Below are 22682 nucleotides of genomic sequence, written 5' to 3' on the forward strand. Positions count from 1 at the left end.
GACCTTATCTGGCCAGTTTTCATGTTTGGAACCCCTGGACCCTATTCATTGTCAGGTAGGAAAGTGTCATTTGGCACTCAATGACAACTTGTGCCTATCGTGTACCCAATGTTGATAGATGACTTAAGAATGTAGGTTTGAAAGGTGTCCAGTTCTATCTGGGAAGGAGAACAGCAGGCCTGAGAGGAACAGGCTTCATGTGCAGAGGGAGGTATCATCTGTACGTGGGTGGGAGAAGTTTAGAGACGGTTAGTCAAACCTGTGTATCCAGGAGAGCTCAGTTAACTGTGGAAACAATAAGAGTAAAGGTAACTTTGAACTTGGAGGAAGAAAAGATTTGTTGCAACTGTTTGTGGACTGTGCTTCAGAGATGATGAGACATAGAGAAGCTCTGTCTTGGGTTCATGGCACTAAGCATGCTAGCTGAGTACTTCACATCTTAAGTTGTGTATGATTTTAGGGGTCTTACACAGAGGTTATCACCTTATCTACCAAGAGCATCTTGCTTTACTTCTAGCAGTCACATGAATTTAAATTTCCTACTTGTTAGTGTTCTTAAAAACTCACTGATTAGTTTTAGCTGAGCCTCCTGGGAGACTTTGCTCTTAAGTGCTGTAAGTTTTACATATTTGGTGATTAACATAAATAACTATACATAGGTCAATACAGGGCCCACACTGACATCACCTTGCTATCTGGAGCTGTTAGCTCCTAGGCCAAGGTTCTCAAATGTCTCTGCCTCAGAAAGAAATGTGGTAGTTTGATTTCATAATCTACTCACATTCCTTTTGTCACCCAGGATATCTGCTAGAATGAGAGGATTCTGTCCCATGCAGGACAATCTAGATACTGTTTCCCCAGCAGGAATGAAAGGACCACTTCCTGCCTCTCAGGGGAAGTCCCTGGTGTTCACTGTAATGTCACCCAACAGTCCCACCTTGAATCTGCTGTTCCACTTGAGCCTGGAGCCTCCCTTTTATTCTGGGAGATAAACAGGTATCTCCAGCTAGGCAGAGTGGTTCAAACATGAGATTTCGTGAGGGCAGTGAGAATGGTGTATACACATTGAGGGTTTCAGATTGAATGATACTGAACTTAATGTACTTCCTATTAGAGTCATCTGTGAGTGACATGTGAGCTTTGTATTAAAATTTACTTTTACGTCCAAGATTTCATGGTATGTCAATGCCCTACTTGCTTTTGAAGATATCCAAGGAACTGGATATAAAAGAGAAAATACAGATCAGAAAATGTTCCTAAGTGTACAGCACTTGTTTAGATGTGCAAGTCCCAGTGCTCAACTCCAAGAGCACACATTATGCCTTAGAAATAGATGATAAGTGCTCTCTCTCTCTCTCTCTCTCTCATGAGTGTGTGTGTGTGTGTGTGTGTGTGTGTGTGTGTGTGTGTGTGTGTGTGCTTGTATATGTATGTGAGAACCTGAAGGTGAGCCCAGGGTCTGCGTGGTCCAGTTGGTACAAGGATCCCACATTGTTTGACTCTCATGTAGACAAGTATAATGTTGTTGGGGTGACCAGCATATAAACATTGGGACCAGAGAGAACTATTTACAAAGCCAACAGTTTTGACTGATTTATGTGAATTAGGGCAGATTTGAGAGCACACTTAAGAGATTTAAACTGTGTTTGAGAAAATTTTATATATAAATATACATATATATATATGTATACACACACACACACACACACACACACATCATATCCCTGTACACCCCTTGGTTGGTGGTCTATTTACTGGAAGCACTGTGTGGTCCAGCCAGCATATGTTGTTCTTCCTATATCGCAAGACCTCCTCAGTCACAGGACATCCATTGTTTAAGCACCACCACTACCTCAGGAAGTCCACTGTCTGTGTGTCAACTCCACTGTTACAGGACTTCAGGTGTCTCAGTATCTCAACTATCACAGGACTTCTACTGTGCCGGAGCTCAAGTGTCTTACAACGTCCAATGTCATAAGATCATCAGTGTCACAAGAACTCCATTGTCTGAGGAACTGCACTGTCCAAACAACACTATGATTGCAGGACTTCCACTGTGGAAACACCTCTACTATAGTAGGGCCTCCACTATCCATATATCAACTCGACTGTCACAGATCACCCATTGCTGCAGGACCTCCACTGTCACAGGACCTCCACTGTAGGAGCACTACAACTGTCGCAGGATCTCCAGTGTCTTATAACCTGCTCTATCCCAGGACTTCCACTGTTGTAGCACCACCATGGTCACAGCAACTACACTGTTTCAGGACATCAACTGAAGCAGGACCTCCAATGATGCTCCAACTTCTCTGTCACGTGATCTCTACAGTTACAGGAATACTCCTGTATCATCAATTCCAATAGCTGGACCTCAGTTGTCACAGGACCTCCACTGTAGCCGAACCTTCAATTTTGCAGCACCTCCACTGTAGGTAGAATGACCTCCCCTATCGCAGTGCCTCCACTTTCAAAGGACCTTCACTGTCACAGAACCTGCACAATTTCAGTGCCTCTGCTGTTGCAGGACCTACCTCTTCACAGGATCTGCACTGTTGCAGCAACTCTAATTGCACTTTTACAAAGGCATTACTGGTTATTAGATTTGAGGCTGAATGGAATGTGATGTTACTTTCGCAAACATAAGAATTTGTTCTGTGCCTCTTGTGATTAATGCCACATGTGCTAGGACCAGTAACTTATGGAAAGATTCCATGAGGTCATAGCACTCTCCACCTCACCTTGTGGAAACTGGTGTTTTCAGAGGATGATAAACTTCAGGTGAAGGGATGCAGTCAGCAAGACCACGCTCTAGAGTGGGGTACACAGCGGTCATATTGAGTCCCTGCTGGGAAGAAATCCAGAAGAGGGAGAAGGCTTGGGTTAGAGGAAGAATCGTAAAATATTTAGAGAATATAAGAAGGTAAGAATTATGGGGAACTGGAAAACAGAGACAGAGGAAGAATGAGCACAGAGCAAACTGGGATGGACAAAGCACAAATGTACCTGGGTTGTGCCTTCTGCATGTTCTCTGGACGATCGCCTTGTGCCTCATTTATGGGAGAACACTCTCTTCTCCCCATATAAAGTTTGTTTCTTGAAAGAAAGCAGCAACACAACTTCATCAGTGAATTCCCTATTGAAATTTGTTCGTTCCTTCAAAGCCTCTGGGAAGGCCCTAGCTGGGGAAAGTCCTCTCTGCTGAGAAACAGCAGGAAAGTAGGTTGTCCTCTGTGTTCTCATTGCTACTGCTCTTCTAAGTGTGGTTGATTGTTGATTGAAGACACAGGGCACTTCCAGCATGTATGTATGCTTTATTCAGTGTGGGTGGCATTGGCTGTATCCTGAAAAGAAGGGCAGACCCTTCTGCCTCCTCTTTGACTAGGCTTAAGATCACAGTCAGACACTTAACCATTGGAAGATGAGACCAATGTGTCTACAGTGTACTCACTTCTATTCCTCTTTAGTCCTAGAGGGAAATTAGTGCCATCAGCAAGGGTGGGGAATGGGGCCCTAACTGGACAAACTTGCTGAGCCTGGGTTATGCAGCCATGCCGGTGAATAGCTTCCCCTTACATTAAGTAATAAGATGCCATGCTCTGGTTGTACCTTCCCTGATACAGTGAATCTATAATCTCTTGGCCTCAAAACCCAATATATTACATTGCTTTCACAAGTGGAGTGTCTGGCATGAGAGGGATCATTTCCTCATAGGGATTTGGGAACCACTTACAGTCTTCATTGAGCATGGGTGTGTCATCACCTATGTGACTGTTAGCCCATATCTGTGATTCACTGTCATTAGGAGGCTAAGCTGCCTCTTCTGACACCCCACAGTGGGCCGGATACACACCACTCACAACCTGTCTCCTCAGCTCTTGTATGACAAAATGTAACCCTACTCCTAAGTCCATATGTTGGGTTTATTTTGTTTTTGGAACATCCTAACGTTTTCCTAGGAAGAGATCAGGTGCACCATTAGGATAAGCACCATGCTGCCAGTTCAGCATTTGCCCAAGTTTGACTTGCCTTGAAGGCCAAAGTTGATGATTTTGACTTTTCCATTCTTCTCTAACAGAATATAATCTGGTTTCAGGTCACTGTGTACTTTTACAGTGCCCATAGCCGTAGATTAAGCCTGCTAATATTTACCCAAATATTTCCTTGACCCTGTACTCCTCTAAGGGGAAAGACTTTCAAATGTATTTGTAAAGCTGTAAAATTTCAACCAGTTTCATGATAAGTTATTAGACTTGTCTCAGACTCAATTGGAGAAGCAAGATGATGTTGGGGTGGATGAAAATCTTCATTATATTTGCCATGGTCATGTTTGGCTGGCACCATTGCTTCTTCTTTGCATGCACTTTGATAACCCCTGTAGCAGAACTTCCACTGTCCCAACACCTGCACTATCCCAAGACCTCCACAGTCAAAGGACCAATATTGTGGTAGGGTGTCTGTGGTCAGGCAACTTCACTGTCTCAGACCCTCCAAATTGCAAGACCTTTACGGGCACTGGACGTTACTGTCCCTAAACTTCCACTGTTGGAGTACCTCAACTGTAACAAGGACCTCTATCATTGCAGAACCCCCTTGTCATATCACCTCTACAATTAAAAGAAGTCCACTGACAAATGACCTCCAGTGTCTCAGCCCCTCCACTGTTGCAGGATCTCTACTGTCTCAGGATCACTACTGTTGCAGGACCTCCCCTCTCTCAGCAGCTCCAATTTGCAGGAGCTCTCCTATCAGAGGACATTTACATTTTCTGTACTTCCAGTGTCACAGCACCTCAACTGTTAAAAGAATTTCCATACTCACAGGACCGCCAATGTCTCAGTAACTCCACTGTCCTAGGACCTTTATGTTATAGGACCTCTGCTGACACAAGATGTCCACTGTTGCTAGACTTCCACTGTCATAACCACTCAACCATTACAAGGACCGCAATTTTGGCATGACCTCCACTGTCCCATCCCCTCCAGTGTCATAGGACCTCCACTCTCACAGGATAATGCACTGTCTCAGCAAGGCCAATTTTCAGGACCTCTACTAGGACAGGATATCCATGGTAGCTGGACGTACAATGTTGAAGTACCTCAACTGTTGCAGGACCCACAGCGTTGCAGGACATGGACCCTCTCAGCTTCTAGAATTTGCAGGACCTCTACTGGCACAGAAATCCCACTGTTGCTGGAGATCCACTGTCATTGAAAATGCATTGTCTCATGATATTCACTGTTGCTGGACCAATAGTGTGGCAGCACCTCCATTTTATCCAAACCCCTCCACTGATGCAGGATCTCCACTTTTGTCGTACCTTCACTGTCCAAGCAAACCAACTATTTCAGGATCTCCAGTGTCTCAGGGCATTCACTAATGCCCGTCCTCCAACGTTGTAGGATATCCACTTTCTCAACAGCTACACTTTGGCAGGACCTCTATTGGCAGAGAAAGTCCACTGTTGCTGGACCTCCACTGTCAGTGCAAATGCACTCATTCAGGACCTCTACTTTTCTAAGGACCTCTAATATTGCAGGACCTCTAATGTCCCAGGACCTCAAGTGATGCAGCACCTCCTTTGTCCCATCACCTTTACTGTCCCAGAACCTCCACTTTCCCAAGACCTATTCTGTTGCAGGGCCTCCAAAGTTGGAAGAACTGCACTGTATAAAGACCTCAACTATTGCAGGACCTCCATCATTTTAGGAACACAAAAGTTACACTGTCCATCACCTTCATTCTCCTAGCACCTCCACTCTCACAGGACCTACACTGTTGGCAGGAACTCCAATGTCTATGCAACTGCACTGTCTCAGGACCTCAATGTTCCAGAACCTCCAATGGTGCAGGACCTCCACTGTCATGGACCTCCACTGTCTCAGGACATCCACTCTATCACCACCTAGACTTTTGCAGGACCTCTACTGGCCCAGGATCTCCATTGTTGCTGGTCTTACATTGTCTAAAGACCTCTACTATCACAGAAATGCCACTGTTGTAGAACCTTCACTGTCACAGGGCCTCCACTGTCCAAGACCTCCACTGTTGCAGAACATCCACTCTTGCAGCATGTGCATTGTCTCCTGACCTCCACTACAGCAGTCAAATCTCCACTGTATCGTGACTTCCACTCGTGCAGGTCTTCCAATGTTGCATGACCTCCAATGTGAAAGTAACTCCACTATCTCAGTGCCTCCACTGTTACAGGACCTACACTGTCAGAGGATCTGCACTGCTGCACCAGCTCCACTGTCACATTTTTGAAAGCATTGCTTGTTGTTAGTGTTGAGGCTTCATGAAATGTGATGCTACCTCTGAAAAGTTAAGAATTTCTTCTTCAGCTCTTGTGATTAATGTCCAGATGTGCTAGATCAGTAGCGCCTAGAAAACTCAATGAGCCGATAGCCTTCGAAGCCTCACCTTGTGGGTTCTGTTGTCTTTTGGGAGTGCTAAAGTCCAGGTGAAGGCATGCGGTCAGAAGGATAACTCTAGTGTGGGGTACACATCAGTTGTGTTGAGTTCCTGCTGGGAAGGGTAGAAATCCAGAACTGAAAGAAGGCTTAGGGTGGAGTAAGAATCATACAATGCTAGAATAGGTGAAACAGAAACAATTTTGCAGAAATGGAAACCAGAGACACAGGAGGAACCAGCACAGAACAAACTGGGTAGGACAAAGCACAAAGGTACCTGCGCTGAGCCTGCCTGCTGCTTGTTCTTTGGATGTACTCTAGCCTTTATTTCTCAGGAGAGACACTGTGCTGTCCCAGGAGAGTTTTCTTGCTTGATTGAGCACAGGAATACTGCTTGATTTGGATATTCCTAATTTCTTGGTCCACCCTGTAAATCATCTGAGCATGCTCCTGCTTGGGACAGTCTTGCCCTCTCCTGAGGCCCAGAGGGATAATAGGATGTCTTCTGTGGTTTCATTGCTGCTTTCGTTCTCCCTGAGGCTGCTTGTTGACTGAAGGCAGAAGACACCCTGCCATGTATGTTTTGTCCAGTGTGCTGTCACCTGGAGTGGCCTGAAGAAAAGTCCAGTCCCAGTGGTTCTTCTGAATCTTCTATGACTAGAGTTATGGGCATAGGCATAAACGAGGCCATGGGGAATGACAAGTTCAATGTGCCAATGGTGGTTTGGTTTCCACTCCTCTGAAGTCCTAGAGGGAAAGCAGCATAATCTTTAAGCGTAGGGAATGGAGCCCTAACTGGACTCAATGAGGGAGCCTGGTTGTGAAGACAGCACCTGGATAGCCTGCCCTTTCAGTAAGCCATTGGACGCCATTATCCGTTAATAATTTTTTTTTGATTTAAAGAATCTTTATTTCTTGGGCTTAGAACTGAATATATTACATCACTTCCACAATTCTAGGGTGTGGCCTGAGGTATCATTTCCTCATAGGGATTTGGGAAACCCTCCCATTATTTGAAGCAAGGTTGCATTATGAGGTTTGTGACTGTCAGCCTATATCTGGGGTTTACTGTGATTAAGAGATAATGATGATGGTTGACCATCATAAACGTTGACAAAGAGGAGTTCAGGGGCAACAGAAGTGTAAGCACCACAGTGGTGCTTCAGCATTTGCCCTGGTTCAACTCGGGTACTAAGGCGAAATTCGATTATTTTGTTTTTTTCCATTAATATCCAAGATAAATACTATTTGGCTTCAGGTCCCTGTGAAATATTGTGTGCCCAGGGCAGTAGTTCATCACTGCTAATATTTGCAATATATTTTACTGACTTGTCCTGCTTTAGGTAGCCATACTTTTGGATGTATTTGTAAAACTGTTGAGCTTCAACAAGCTCCAAGACAAGATATAATATTGTTTTGGTCTCAATTATTTGAAGAAGCCACGTGATGTTGGGGTTGTCACCCATCATCATCACTGCCATGGTCATTACTGGCTGGCATTATTATTTCTCCATTACAAGGACTTTGACAGCCACTGTCACAGGACCTAATCTGTGGTAGAACCTCCACTCTCAGGCAACTCCACTTTCTCAGGACCTCCAAATTGCAGGACCTCCCCTGGCATAGAATGTACATTTTTGCAGGACTTTCACTCTTGTAGCAACTCAACTCTTAAAAGACATCCACTTTAGCAAGATTTCCAGTGTCTTAGCACCTCCCTTCTTGAAGGACCCCCACTATTGTAGGACCTCCACTGTTGCAGCACATCCATTCTCTCAGCATCTAGAATTTTGCAGAATGTCAACTGGCATAGAAAGTCCACAGTTGCTGGTTCTTCAATGTCATGATAAATCCACCGTATCAGGACCTTCACTGTTGCAGGACCTCCAGTGTTGAAGCACATACACTGTTTCAGGGCCACCACTATCACAGGACCTTCTCTGTCACAGGATCGCCACTCTCTCAGCACTTATGCAGTCACAGGACCTTCATTGCTTTGGACCTCCACTCTTGGAGAACCTCCACTGGTCAAGCACATCCACTATCTCAGAAACTCCAGTGTCTCGGGACATTCACTGTTGCAGGATCTCCCATGTCTTAGCACACTTATTTTTGCAGGACCTCCACTCTCGCAGACTCATCTCTACTGTCTCAGGACCTACACTATAACTGTTGGACCTCTAATGTCACAGGACCTCAAATGACACTGGATCTCCACTGTCCAATCACCTTAACTGTCCCAACTCCTTCACTGTCGCAGGACCTACACTGTTGCAGGACCTCCAATATCGGACCAATTTCCTGTCTCAGGGACCTCCAATGTTGCATGACCTCCACTGTTAAAAGATATCCACAGTTGCAGAATAGCTAGTAGAGTTTTGCAGGACCTGTAGTGGCCCAGGACCTCCATTGCTGATGGTCCTCCACTGTCTCAGTACCTTAACTAACACAGGACCTCCACTGTTGCAGCACCTCCACTGTCCTAGGATGTCCACTATTGCAGACAACCTCAGTCTTAAGTACCTCCATTTTTGAAGGACCTCCATGGTGCAGGACCCCCACTCTTAGAGTGCCTCCATTGTTGTAGCACCTCCACTGTCCCAGCCTCATCTCCACTGTCTCAGGACCCATATTATTGCAGGATCTCCAATGTTGCTGGACTTCTACTGTTGCAGTACCTCCAGTGTTGCAGGACCTACACCGTAGCAGGATCTGCACTGTTGCACCAATTCTACTTTCACATTTTGTTGACATTGCTGGTTATTAGATTTGAGTCTTAATGGAATGGGATATTACTTTTGAAAACACAGGAATTTTTTCTGCATCACATGTGATTGATGACCACATATTCTAGGACTGATATCCCCTGGAAGATTCCAGGAGCCCTTAGTCCACCAGTCTTCACCTGGTCAGAGGTGTTGTGTTTTGGGAGAAGTTGAATCCAGGTTAAGGGATGGGATCAGCAGGACACAGTTCTGTAGAGTGGGCTACATATCAGTCATAGTGAGTCCCCTCTGGGATGAGTAGAAATCCAGAACTGAGAAAATGCTATTACAGGACCTCCATTGTCTAAACACCTCCACTATTGCAGAACCTCCACTGTCCATACATCAACCAGCTCCACTGTCCCAGAGCCTGAGATGTTGAAGAATCTCCACTGTCACAGGACCTCCATTGCTGCAGGACCTCCACTGTCACAGGACCTCCAATGACTCAGCAACTACACTTTTGTAGGACCAGCATTGGCACAGGATATGCACTGTTGGCAGGCCCTCCACTAGCCTATAACCTCCACTGTCCCAGAACTTCCACTGTTGTAGCACTACCAGGGTCAAAGCAACTACAGTGTTTCAGGACATCAACTGAAGCAGGACCTCTAATGATGCTGCAACTTCACTGTCACAGGATCTCTACATTTACAGGAATACCACTGTGTCAGCAATTACAATTTTGCAGGACCTCAGTTGTCACAGGACCACCGCTGTAGCCAAATCTTCAATTGTGCAGCATCTCCACTGTAGGTAGAATGACCTCCCCTATCGCAGTGCCTCCACTTTCAAAGGACCTTCACTGTCACAGAACCTGCACTATTTCAGTGCCTCCACTGTTACAGGACCTACCTCTTCAAAGGATCTGCACTATTGCAGCAACTCTAATTACACTTTTTCAAAGGCATTACCAGTTATTAGATTTGAAGATGAATGGAATGTAATGTTACTTTTGAAAACATAAGAATTTGTCCTGTATCATTTGTGATTAATGGCCACATGTGCTAGGACCAGTAACCTATGGAAGATTCCCTGATCTGATAGCTCTGTAGCCCTCATCTTGTTGAAGCTGTTGTGCTTAGAGGGTCATACAGTTCAGGTGAAGGGATTGGATCAGCAATACAACTCTGTGGAGTGGAGTACAATTAAGTCGTATTGAGTCCCAGCTGGGAAAAGGAGAAATCCACAAGACAGAGAAATCTTGTGGTGGAGGAAGAATCGTGAAGTACTTAGAGAGTATAAGAAGGTAAGAATTGTGGGGAAATGGAAAACAGAGCCAAAGGAAGAATGACCACAAAGCAAAGTGGGAGGGGTAAAGCACAAAGGTACCTCGGTTGTGCCTTCTGCTTGTTCTCGGGCTGCTCTCGCCATGCCTCATTTCTGAGAGAACACTGTTCTGCCTCATGTAAGGTTTCTTTCTTGATGTAAAGCAGAAACACAACTTGAGGGATTCTCTCATCTTCTTGGTCCATCCTTTAAGTCCTCTGGGAAGGCCCCAGCTGGGGAAAGGCCTGCTCTCAGCTGACAAACACCTGGAGAATAGGTTGTCCTTTATGTTCTAATTGGTGCTGCTCTTGTAAGTGTGTCTGCTTGCTGAGTAAATGCAGGGGAAACCTCTGTCATGTATATATGCTTTGTCCAGTGTGGCTGTCATCGGAAGTGTCCTGGAGAGAAGTGCAGTCCAGTGACTCTTCTGCTTCCTTTTGACTAGCCTCATTATTATAGGCAGACATTAGACCCTTGGAAGATGAGGAGACCAATGTGTCTATGGTGTTCTCACTTCTACTCCTCTTCAGTCCTAGAGGGAAATCAGTGCCATCACCAGGGGTAGGGAATGTTGCCATAACTGGACAAACTTGCTGACCTTGGGATCTGCAGCAATGCCCATAGAGAGCCTGCCCTTACAGTAAGCAATGGGATGCCACGGTCTGGTAATATTTTCTTTGATGTAATATATCTATAATATCTTAGGCTCAAAACCCAAAATATCCAATTGCTTCCACATTAGCAGTGTCTGGCGTGAGGGGGATCAGTTCCTCCAAGGATTTGGGAACCAATTCCAGTCTTCATTGACCAGGGGTACATCACTACTTCTATGACTATCAACCCATATCTGGGGTTGACTGCCATTAAGATGCTACACAGATCTCCAGCTCTTCGGACATCCCACAGTGGGCAGGATACACACCGGCCACAACATGTCTTCTCACCTTTTTATAACAACTGAGTCAAATCCTACAACAGTGAAATATAAGCCTACTCCTTAACTCAAATATTGTTCTTTGTTCCATTACAATGTTTGCCTAGGATGTAATAACAGGCATCAAAATTGTAAACACCGTAGTGCCAGCTCATCGTTATCTCAGGTTCAACTTTGGTAGGAAAGGCCAAAGTTGATGATTTTGACTTTTCCGTTCTTGTGTAACAAAATATCACTCGATTTCAAGTCTCCGTGAACTACACCGTGCCCATCACAGTATATCGAGTCTGCTAATATTTGCCTAAATATTTCCCTGACCTTGTCTTCCTCCTGGTGGCAAGACTTTCAGATGAATTTGTAAAGCTATAGAATTTCAACCAGCTCCATGAGAAGGTATAGATGTGTCTCAGACTCAATTACTTGGTGAAGCAATATGATATTGGTGTGGATGAATATCTTCATTATATTGGCCATGCTCTTGTCTGACTGGCACCCTTGCTGCTTCTTTGCATGCACTTTGATAACCACAGTAGCAGGACTTTCACTGTCCCAGTCACTGCACTATCCTAAGACCTCCCTTGTCACAGGACCTCCACTGTGGTAGTACCGCATCTGTCAGGAAACTCCAGTCTCATTACCTCCAAACTGCAAGATCTCTACTGGCACAGGAATTGTACTGCCCCTGGACTTCCACTGTCACAGCACTTCAACTGTTACAAGGACCTCTACTGTTGTAAGACCTCCTATATCACAGCACCTCCACGGTGACAAGGACCTGCATTGTCAAAAGACCTCCAGTGTCTCAGCCCCTCCACTGACTCAGGACTTTCAAATTGCAGGAACTCTACTAGCACAGGTCATCCACAGTTGCAGTTCCTCAACTGTTATAAGGACCTCCATTGTTGCAGAACCTTCAGTGTCCCTGCACCTTCACAGTCTCAGCAACGCCAACTTGCAGGACCTCTACTAGCACAGGATGTCCACAGTAGGTATACTTACACTGTTGCATTACCTCAATTGTTGCAGGACCTCCGATGTGGTAGGACATCCACATTTTCCGCAGCTAGACTTTTGCAGGACCTCTACTGGCCCAAAAAAATTCCTCTGTTCTGGACCTCCACTGACAGTGCAAATGCACTGTCTCAGGACCTCCACTGTTGCAAGACCTCCAATGTTGAAGGATGTCCATTGTTTTAGGACATTCCCTGTCAAAGAACCTCAACTGACACACAACCTCTGCTTTTGTAGGTTTTTCACTGTCCTAGAAAACCAAGTATTGCAGGAATTATAAACTTGGAGCAGCTGCATTGTAATAGGACATTTACTCTTGCAGGACCTGCAGTGTGGTTGCACCTCCATTTTAGCCAGGTCTCAACTGTACCAGGCTCATCTCTGCTGAATCAGCTCCTCCAACACTGCAGAACATCCAATATTTCAGGTTCTCAAACATCCCAGGACCCCAATTGATGAAGGACTTCCAATGTTGCAGGACCACAATAGTCACAGGTCCTCCACTGTCCCATCACTTTTATTTCCCCCAGCACCTCCACTCTCACATGGCCTACAATGTTGCCTAACCTCTAATGTCTGAGCAACTACACTGTCTCAGGACCTCGATTGTTCCAGAACCTCCAATGGTGCAGGACCTCCACTGTCACCAGATCTCCACTGTCTCAGAACATCCACTCTATCACCGACTAGACTTTTGTAGAACCTCTCCTGGCAAAGCATCTCCATTGTTGCCAGCCTTACATTGTCTCAAAACCTCCACTATCACAGGAGTGCCACTGTTGTAGAACCTCCACCGTCACAGACCTCCACTGTTGGAGGACCTCCCCTGTCTAAACACATCCACTATTGCAGGACCTCCACTGTCCAAGGAATTCCGCTGTTCCAGGACATCCACTCTTGCAGCACCTGCATTGTCTCTGGACTTCCACTGTACCAGTCCCATCTCCAATGTCTCAGGACCTCCACTCTTACAGGACCTCCAATGTTCACAACCTCAAATACAAAACTGCACTATCCCAGTGCCTCCACAGTTGCAGGCCCCAAACTGTCTCAGGATCTGCACTGTTTCATTAATTCCCCTGTCCCTTTTTTGAAAGCATTGCTGGTTATTAGTTTTGAGGCTTAATGGAATGTGATGGTATTTTTGAAAAAATAACAATTTTTCCTGCACATCTTGTGATTAATTACCAGATGTGCTAGGATCAGTTGCCCCTAGAGGTGTGCACGAGCCCACAGCCCTCTAGACCTCACCTTGTGGCAGCTGTTTTGTTTCGGGGGTGTTACAGTCCAGGTGAAGGCATGGGGTCAGCAGGACAACTCTGTAGTCCGGGGTACACATCAGTCACATTGAGTCCTTGCTGGGAAAAGGAGAAATCCAGAAGAGGGAGAAGGCGTGGGGAGGAGGAAGAAACAGACAGTACTTACAGAAGTTAAATGGAAACTATTTGCAGAAATGGAAACCAGAGACACAGGAGGAATCAGCACAGAGCAAACTGGGCAGGACAATGCACAAAGGTACCTGGGCTGTGCCTGCCTGCTGCTTGTTCTTTGGATGCTGTGTCTATCCCTCATTTCTCAGGACAGACACTGTCCTGTCCCAGGGGAGTTTTCTTGCATGACGAACAAAAGAACACTGCTTCATTTGGATATTCCTAATTTCTTAGACCATCTCTTAAATCCTCTGGGCCAGGCCATGCTGGGGACAGACTTGCCTACTCCAGAGGCACAGAGAGATAAAAGCAAATGGTAATCATCATAGTGTTGGTTCTGTATTTGCCCTATATCAACTTGGTTCATAAGGCCAAAGACCATGACTTTGACTTTTCCTTTCTTGTCCAAGAAAATATCATGTATTGTCTTCTGTGTTGTCATTACTGCTTCTGTTCTCCCTGAGACTGCTTGTTGACTGAAGGCAGCAGACACTCTAGCATGTATTCTTTGTCCTGCATGGGTGTCATCTGGAGTGCCTGGAGGAGAAGGCCAGTCTCAGTGGTTCTTAATCCTCTATGACTAGCGTTATGGACATAGGCAGAAACGAGGCCAGGGGGGATGACAAGTCCAATGTGCCAATGGTGGGTTGGTTTCCACTCTAAAGTCCTAGTGGGAAAGCAGCATAATCATAAGGGTAGGGAATGGAGCCAGTCTGAGACTGGTTGTGAAGCCAGGCACTTGGATAGCCTGCCCTTCCAGTAAGCAATTGGAGGCCATGGTCTGGTTATACTATCTTTAATATAAAGATTCTTTATATCTCGGGCTTAGAACTGAATATATTTTATTACTTTCCTCCCATTCTTTGAAGCAGGATTGCGTTATTACATCTGTGATTGTCAGCTTATATCTGGGGTTTACTGTTAGTAATAGAAAATTATGATGGTTGACCATAAACATTGACAAAGAAGAGTTCAAGGGCACCAAAATTGTAAGCACCATAGTGCCGGTTTAGCATTTGCCCTGTTCAATTGGGGTACTATGGATAAAGTTGCTGATTGTGGCTTTTCCATTGAAATCCAACATTATATTATATGGCTTCAGGTAGCTGTGAAACATTGTGTGCCCATGGCAGTAGATCATCACTGTTGTTCTTTGCAAAATATTTTCCTGACCTTGTCCTGTTCTAGGTAGCCATACTTTTGGATGAATTTGGAAAGCTGTTGACCTTCAACAAGCTCCATGATGAGACATAATTTTGTTTTGCTCACAATGACTTGAAGAAGTGAGATCATGTTGAGGTGGTTACCCATTATCATTACTGCCATGGTCATTACTGGCTGGCATCATTGCTTCTACATTAGCAGGACTTTGATGTCCACTATGCAGCAACTCCACTGTGATAGATACTCTGCTGTCTAGGCAACTCCACTTTATACGGATTCCAAATTTTAGGACATCTAGTAGCACAGGATGTACACATTTGCTGGACTTTCACTGTTGCAGCAACTCAACTCTTAAGGGATGCCCACTGTTGCAGGTTTTCCAGTGTATCAGGCTGCCACTCTTGAAGGACCTTCACTATTGTAGGACCTCAACTGTTGAAGCACATCGATTATATCACCAACTAGAATTTATAGGATGTCAATTGGCACAGAAAGTCCACTGTTGCATGACCTCCATTCTCACTGTAAATCTACTGTCTCAGGACCTCTACTTTTGTAGGACCTCCAGTGTTGAAGGATTTCCACTGTTGCATGTCCACCACTGTCACAGGACCTCCTCTGTCACAGGACTTCCACTCTTCCAGGCTCATCTCCACTGTCTCAGGACGTCTACTATATCTCTAGGACCTCCAATGTCGCAGGACCTCAACTGACACTGGACCTTCACTCTCCAATCACCTTAACTATCAAAGAACCTCCACTGTCTCAGGACCTTCACTGTTTCAGGGCCTCCAATGTTGGAGCAACTGAACTGCCTCAGGGGCAGGACCGCCAATGTTCCAGGACCTCCATTGTCACAGGGCCTCCACTGTCACAGGATATCAACTCTTTTAGACTTTTGCTGGACTTCTGCTGGCATGTGACCTCCATTGTTGAGGGTTCTCCACAGTTTCATTACTTTTACAATGACAGGAATACCATTCTTGCAGAACCTCCACTGTCCCAGGACCTCCAGTATTACGGACTTCCTCAGTCCAAGTAGCTCCATTATTGAAGGACATCTCTGGTTGCAGGACATCCACTTTTACAGTGCCTCCATTGTTATAGGACACCCACTGTTCCAGCCTAATCTCCACTCTCTCATTATCTCCAATATTTTATGATTGCCAATAATGGTGGACTTCCATTGTTACAGTAATTCCACTATCTCTGTGCCTACATTGTTCCAGGACCTACACTGACTCATGATAGGCACAGCTGCATCAAGTTCACTTTCAATTTTTATTGACATTGCTAGTTATTATATTTGACCCTTACTGGAATGTGATGTTACTATGTGATGTTACTTTTGACAGCCCAAGAATTTGTTTTTTTAGCACATGTGACTGATTTCCACATGTTCTAGGACTGTTATCCCCTGGAAGATCACAAGAGCTCATATCCCTCTATTCCTCACCTTGTGGGAGCTGTTGCCTTTCAGAGGGTAATGCAATTCAGGTGAAAGGATAGGATCAGCAAGTGATAACTTTGTAGAGTGGGGTATACATCAGTCACATTGAGTTCCTGATGGGAAGAGGAGAAATCCAGAACAGGAATAACCCTTGGCATAGAGGAAGAATCAAACAGTACTTACAGAAGGTAAGAAGGTACCAATTTTAAGGAAATGGAAATGATAGAGGAAGAACCAGCACAGAGCCAACTGAGTAGGACAAAGCACCAAGGTACCTGGGCTGTACCTGGTCCTTGTTCTCTGCATGCTATCCTTATTCCTTCTTTTTGGGGAGAATCTCTGTCCTGCCTCTTGTGAAGTTTCTTTCTTGATGTAAAGCCATGACAAAGGTTCATCAGGGAACTTCCCCCATTTCTTCCTCCATCTCTTAAAGCCTCTGCTCTGACACCAGCTGGTGAATATCTTGCACTCTTCTGAAGCACAGACAGAGAATATGTTGTTTTTTCTGTTCTCATTGATGCTGCTCTTCTCCCTGAAGCTGCTCATTCAGTAAATGTGGGAGACAGTGTCTTTTGTCCAGTGTTGGTGTCATCTGGAGTGGCCTGAAGAGAAGGCCAGTCCCACTGGGTCTTCTGCCTACTCTATAACAAGCATTTTGGATAAAAACAGAAGTTAGACCATTGGAAGATGACGAAACTAATGTGCTGATGCTGGGCTGGCTTCTGCTCTTCTTTATTCCTAGAGGGAAAGCAGCAGCAGCATCAATGTTAGGGAATGGTGCCATAACTGTTCTCACTAGGTGACACTGTGTTGTGCAGCCATGTCCCTTGATAGCCTGCCCTTGCAGTAAGCAATAGGATGCCATGGTCTTGATATACTTTTTTTGGTACCTGTAGTATCTAGGGCTTGGAACCAAATATATTGTATTGCTTCCACAATTGCAAGTTCTGTCCTGAGTGTGATCAGTTGCTCATAGGGATTTGGGAATGCTTTTCTGTCTCTCTTGAACTAGATTTGCATGATGGCATCCATGACTGTCAGCCTGTATCTGGGGTTTACTCTCATTAAGAACTTATGCAGGTCATCCAGCTCTTCTCATATCCCACAGGGGGCAGGATTCACACAGGCTACAACCTGACTTCTCACCCCTTTTATGACTAGTCAAATGAAACCTCTGACTACCATGAAATGTAAGACTACTCATGTCTTCCCTGTGTCATTCTTTGGACTATCATAAAATTTGCCTAGATAGAGCTCCACGGCAGCAAAAGGTAATCATCATAGTGTCGGTTCTCTATTTGCCCTATATCAACTTGGTTCATAAAGCCAAAGACCATGACTTTGACTTTTCCTTTCTTGTCCAAGAAAATATCATGTGTTTTGAGGTTTCTTTGAACTATTATGTGACTATGGCAGTTGTTCATGTCTGATAGTATTTACCTAAATGTTTCCCTGGTTTTGTTCTCCACCAACTGGCCAGCTGTTCAGACGTGTCTGTAAAACTGGTGACCTTCAAGTAGCGTCATGACAAGGTATTGTCTTGTTTCAGACTCAATTACTTGGAGTAGTGAAATGATGTTGGAATGGTCAAAAATCATCAGTACATGTGCCATCTTCATTACTGGCTGTCACCCTTGCTTCTTCTTTACCAGCACTTTGACAGCCACTGTAGCAGGACATCCACTGTTCCAGTATGGTAATGACCCAGCACCTCCACTATCACCGTTCTTCCACTCTTGCAGGACCTCCACTCTTGCAGGACCTCCACTCTTGCAGCACCTGCATTTAGTCAGGACCTCCACTGTACCAGTCCCATCTCCATTTTCCCAGGACCTCTACTAATGCTGGTCCTCCAATGTTGCCTGACCTCCAATGTAAAAGTACCTGCACTATCTCATTACCTCCAGTATTGCAGGACCTACATTGTCACAGGATCCACACTGTTTACTAAGTCCACCGTCACTGTTTTGAAGGAATTGCAGGCTATTATTTTTGAGGCGTAATGGAATGTGATGTTACTTCTGAAAACTTAAGAATTTGTTCTTCAGCTCTTGTGATTAATTGCCAGATATGTTAGGATCAGTTGCCTCTGGAAGATTCCATTAGCCCATAGTAGGCCTCTAGGCCTGACCTTGTGGGAGCTGTTGTATTTTGGGGTGCTCTAAGTACAGATGAAGGCATGGGGTCAGCAGGACAAGTCTGTAGAGTGGGGTACACATCAGTCATATTTAATGCCTGCTGGAAACTAGAGAAATATAGAACAGCAAGAGGGCTTGGCATAGACCAAGAATCATATAGTACTTACAGAAGTTAAAAAGGAAACAATTTTGAACAAATGGAAATCAGAGACACAGGAGGACCATCATAGAGTAAATTGGGTAGGACTTAGCACAAAGGTACCTGGGTTGGGCCTGCAACTTGTTCTCTGGATGCTCTCCCTGTGCTTCATTTCTCAAAAGAGACAAGGCGTTCTGCCTCAGGTGTGATTTCTTTCTTGATGGAGAGCAGCAACACATTTCATCAGGACATTTTTTTATTTCTTGTTCCATCCTTAAAGCCTTTTGGATGGCCACTACTGGGGACAGTGTTGCCCTCTCCTTAGGCACAGAGGAATAATAGGTTGTCTTCTGTGTTCTCATTGCTTCTTCTTTTCACCGTGAGGCTGCTTGTTGACTGAAGGTAGAAGACACCCTGGCATGTATGTTTTGTCCAGTGCAGGTGTCCTCTGGAGTGGCCTGAAGAGAAGGCCAGTCTCAGTGGTTCTTCTGAATCCTCTATGACTAGAATTATGAACATAGGCATAAACAAGGCTATGGGAGATGACAAGTCCAATGTGCCAATGGTGGGTTGGTTTCCACTTCTCTGCAGTTCAGGCCTAGTGCGGAAGTAGCATACTCATCAAGGGTAGGGAATGGAGCCATAACTGGAGTAACTGTCTGAGGCTGGTTGTGAAGCCAGGCACCTGGATAGCCTGTCCTTACAGTAATCAGTTGAATGCCATGATCTGCTTAGACTTTCTTTGATATAAAGGAACATTATGTCTTGTGTTTTGAATGGAACATATTGCATTACGTCCAAAATTCCAGGGTGTGGCTTGAGAGGTATCATTTCCTCATAGGGATTTGGGAAATGCTCCCATTCTTCTTTGAAGCAGGGGTGCATTATCATGTCTATGATGGATATATCTGGGTTTGACTGTCATTAAGTTGCTAAGCAGGTCATCTAGCTCTCTTGACACCCAACAGTGGTCAAGATACACACCTGCCACATGTCTTCTCAACTCATGTATGAAAATAAAAGCAACATTTCCAACTACCTTAAAATGTAAGACTCTAGCATTCATATGTGGTTCTTTGAACCATCATAAATTTATCCTAGGAAGAGTTCATGGGCATCAAAAGTGTTAGCACCATTGTACAGGTTCAGCATTTGCTCTGATTGTCTTGGGTACTAAGGTCAAAGTCAATGATTTTGGCTTTTTGTTTCTTATCCAACATATTATTTGTTTGTCCTGTGATTATTCTGTGCCCCTGAGAGTAGATCCAGGCTGTTAATATTTGCATAAACTTTGCCAGGCCTTGTCCTTCACTATGTAGCTATACTTTGAGATACATTTGTAAAGATGTTGAACCTCACCCAGCTCCATGACAAGGTATCCACTTGTTTTGGTCTCAATTACTTGTAGATGATGTTGGGGTAGATAAACACAATTGTTGTCATTGCCATGGTCATTACTGGATGGCATAAGTGCTTCTTCCTCACAAGGACTTGGAGGCCACTGTATCAGAACATCCACTGTCTTAGCACCTGCTTTTTCCCAACACATCCACTGTACTGTCTGTCCAAGCCTATGTTTTGTTGCCTTGCCCCTGAACTTCCTGCCATTGCAGAAGGAAGTAGGATGACATGGTCTGGTTAGTATATTATCTGGTTGAAGTGTCCTTAGTTTCTAGGGCTTAGAACCCAATGTATTCCATTGCTTTTTCACATTAGCAGGGTCTGGCCTGAGGGGGATCAGTTGCTCATAGGGATTTGGGAACTGCTTCTAGTCTTAGTTGAACTAGGGTTGCATCATGACCACAATGACTGTTGGCCTATATTTATGGTTGACTATCTTTAAGAGGCTAAGTAGGTCCTCCAGCTCTTCTGACACCCCACCAGAGGCAGCATATACCTCTATTACAGCCTGTCTTCTCAGCTCCAAAATTAAGAGAGAATCAAATGGAAACTTTCTGACTGCCAAAAATTATAAAATTCCACCCAAGGTCCATATTTTGTTCTTTGGAACATAATAAAATTTTTCAAATAAGAGTTCAGGGACACCAAAAGTATAAGTATCGCAGTGCTGGTTCAGCATTTCCCCTGGGTAGAATGAGGTACTAGGCCAAAGTTCATAATCTTGACTTTTCAATTGATATACAAACCAGCACTCTTTGGCTTCACGTCCCTGTGAAGTATTGTTTGCCCGTAGAAGTGGCTCATCACAGCTATTATTTGCACAATATTTCCCTAGCCTTGACTTGCTCTAGGTAGGCATATTTTGGCACACAGTAAGCAAGATGATCTCCTGGTTTGATTATGCATTGTAATATCTTAGACTCAGAATCCATTATGGTGCAGTTCTTCCACAAATGCAGGGTCTAGCCTGACAGAGCTCAGTCCTTCATAGAGATTTGGGAAAGACTTTCAGTCTTCCTTTAACCAGGGGTACATCATCCCATCTGTGACTGTCAACCTATATTTCATGTTGACTATCATTAGGAGGCTAAGAGGTCCTCCATCTCTTCTGACACCCCGCAGGGGTTAGGATACATACATGCCACAATGGTCTTCTCAATTGTAGTATGAATACAGAGTAAGATCTGACTTTTTTAACTACCATGAAATGTAAAACTCAGGTCCATTTGTCATTCTGTGGACTATCATAAAGTTGCTGAGGAAGAGTTCAGGAGCTCCAAAAGAGAAAGCACCACAGTGCCACTTCAGCATTGCCCTGGTTCAACTAGGGTTCTAAGGCAAAAGTCTATGATTTTGACTTCTCCATTTATGTCCAATGGTAAACTTATCAGGTTTCTCTTCCCTGTGCACTATACCCTGGTCATTTCATTAGCTCACAGTTATGATTATTTGCCTAAATATTTCCCTGCCTTTGTCCTCCCCTAGGTGGCCCCATTTTCAGGTGCTTTGGTAAAGCTGTTGTCCTTCAACAAGTTCTTACTTGCAGAAGTGAGATGCTGTTCAGGTGGTCGACCATCATTGTCTCTGCCTTGGTCATGAGTGTCAGGCACCATTGCTTCTTTAGAAGGGGTTCGATTGCTCTGGGGCTGCCACTGAGTCGAAGGCGTTGCTCCTGTGTCCCATGGTCCTTAAGACTTTGTATTGAGAGTGGAATTTTCCCTCATCAGAAATTCTGCTGAGGGCTAGGGTGTGGGTTCTGCTCTTTACTATGTGTAAGCATTGTAGCTAAAGATACTACAAATATAACCTACAAATAACTTAAAAGTATAGAATAAAAATAGTGGAAAAGATGTAGGGAAACTGAAGCTAAATTCACAGCATGTGTTTACTAAAATGACCAAAATGTCTTTCGGATTGCAATTTATTCTTTTATTTGTTTTTGTTTTACTTTTTGTTTTTGTTTTTTCTTTGTTTTTTGGCTCTCTCAAGAGGGCAACCCTGTAGTGCAATAGATCACATATTCAGATGATGTCAGGTGAAATAGTCATTGGCCACATAAAGGCTAAAGCCTGTGTTTGGGCAATGGAAGGAAAGACACAGCAGAACTTTTTGGGGAATGGAGAGAAAGAAGAATAGAGGCGGAAGATTCGGGCATGAAGAAGATGGGGGAGAAAGAGGTTGAAAATAGAGCAGGCACACGTGGCTTGCAGGAGCCACAAGTAGGTAGAGATTTTATAAATGGGCAATAGAGTAGTGTAGTGGTAGATTTGTCTAATCTAAGCACTCAGCTTATAATTATATAATTGAGTTTTCTGTTTTTGCATGGGCCTTTTGGCGTTGGAGATTTACCCCTATAAATCTGGCTAGTAGAAGCTTCTTGGGTTTTCATTACAAAAGACTAAGGCAAATCCTGTGAGAGGAGCATTGGCCAGCCTTCTGCAGGTCGGGGAGATGGGGTGGATGAGATAAGAAACGCAAGCAGCAGTCCAGGCATTTCAGATTAAAGTTGTTTGGTTAGAGTAGCAAACTAGGAGCAGGAACCAGGCAAGATGGATGCATAGACCTGGC

The 22682-nt window shown here is 44.5% G+C and overlaps 1 protein-coding gene across 1 annotated transcript in view; it reads left to right on the forward strand.

Annotated features, from left to right (window-relative positions):
• Positions 1–22682, forward strand: part of Smok2al2 (sperm motility kinase 2A like 2) — a 101675-nt gene that overhangs the window by 41992 nt on the left and 37001 nt on the right. The window contains exon 6 of the transcript XR_010059383.1: positions 1–22682. This exon is cut by the window's left edge and continues 14012 nt beyond it; it is cut by the window's right edge and continues 9036 nt beyond it. The gene's annotated coding sequence lies outside the window, so the exon portion shown is untranslated.

Source organism: Rattus norvegicus, chromosome 1 (assembly GCF_036323735.1).
Source record: "Rattus norvegicus strain BN/NHsdMcwi chromosome 1, GRCr8, whole genome shotgun sequence".
NCBI classification, from domain to species: domain Eukaryota; kingdom Metazoa; phylum Chordata; class Mammalia; order Rodentia; family Muridae; genus Rattus; species Rattus norvegicus.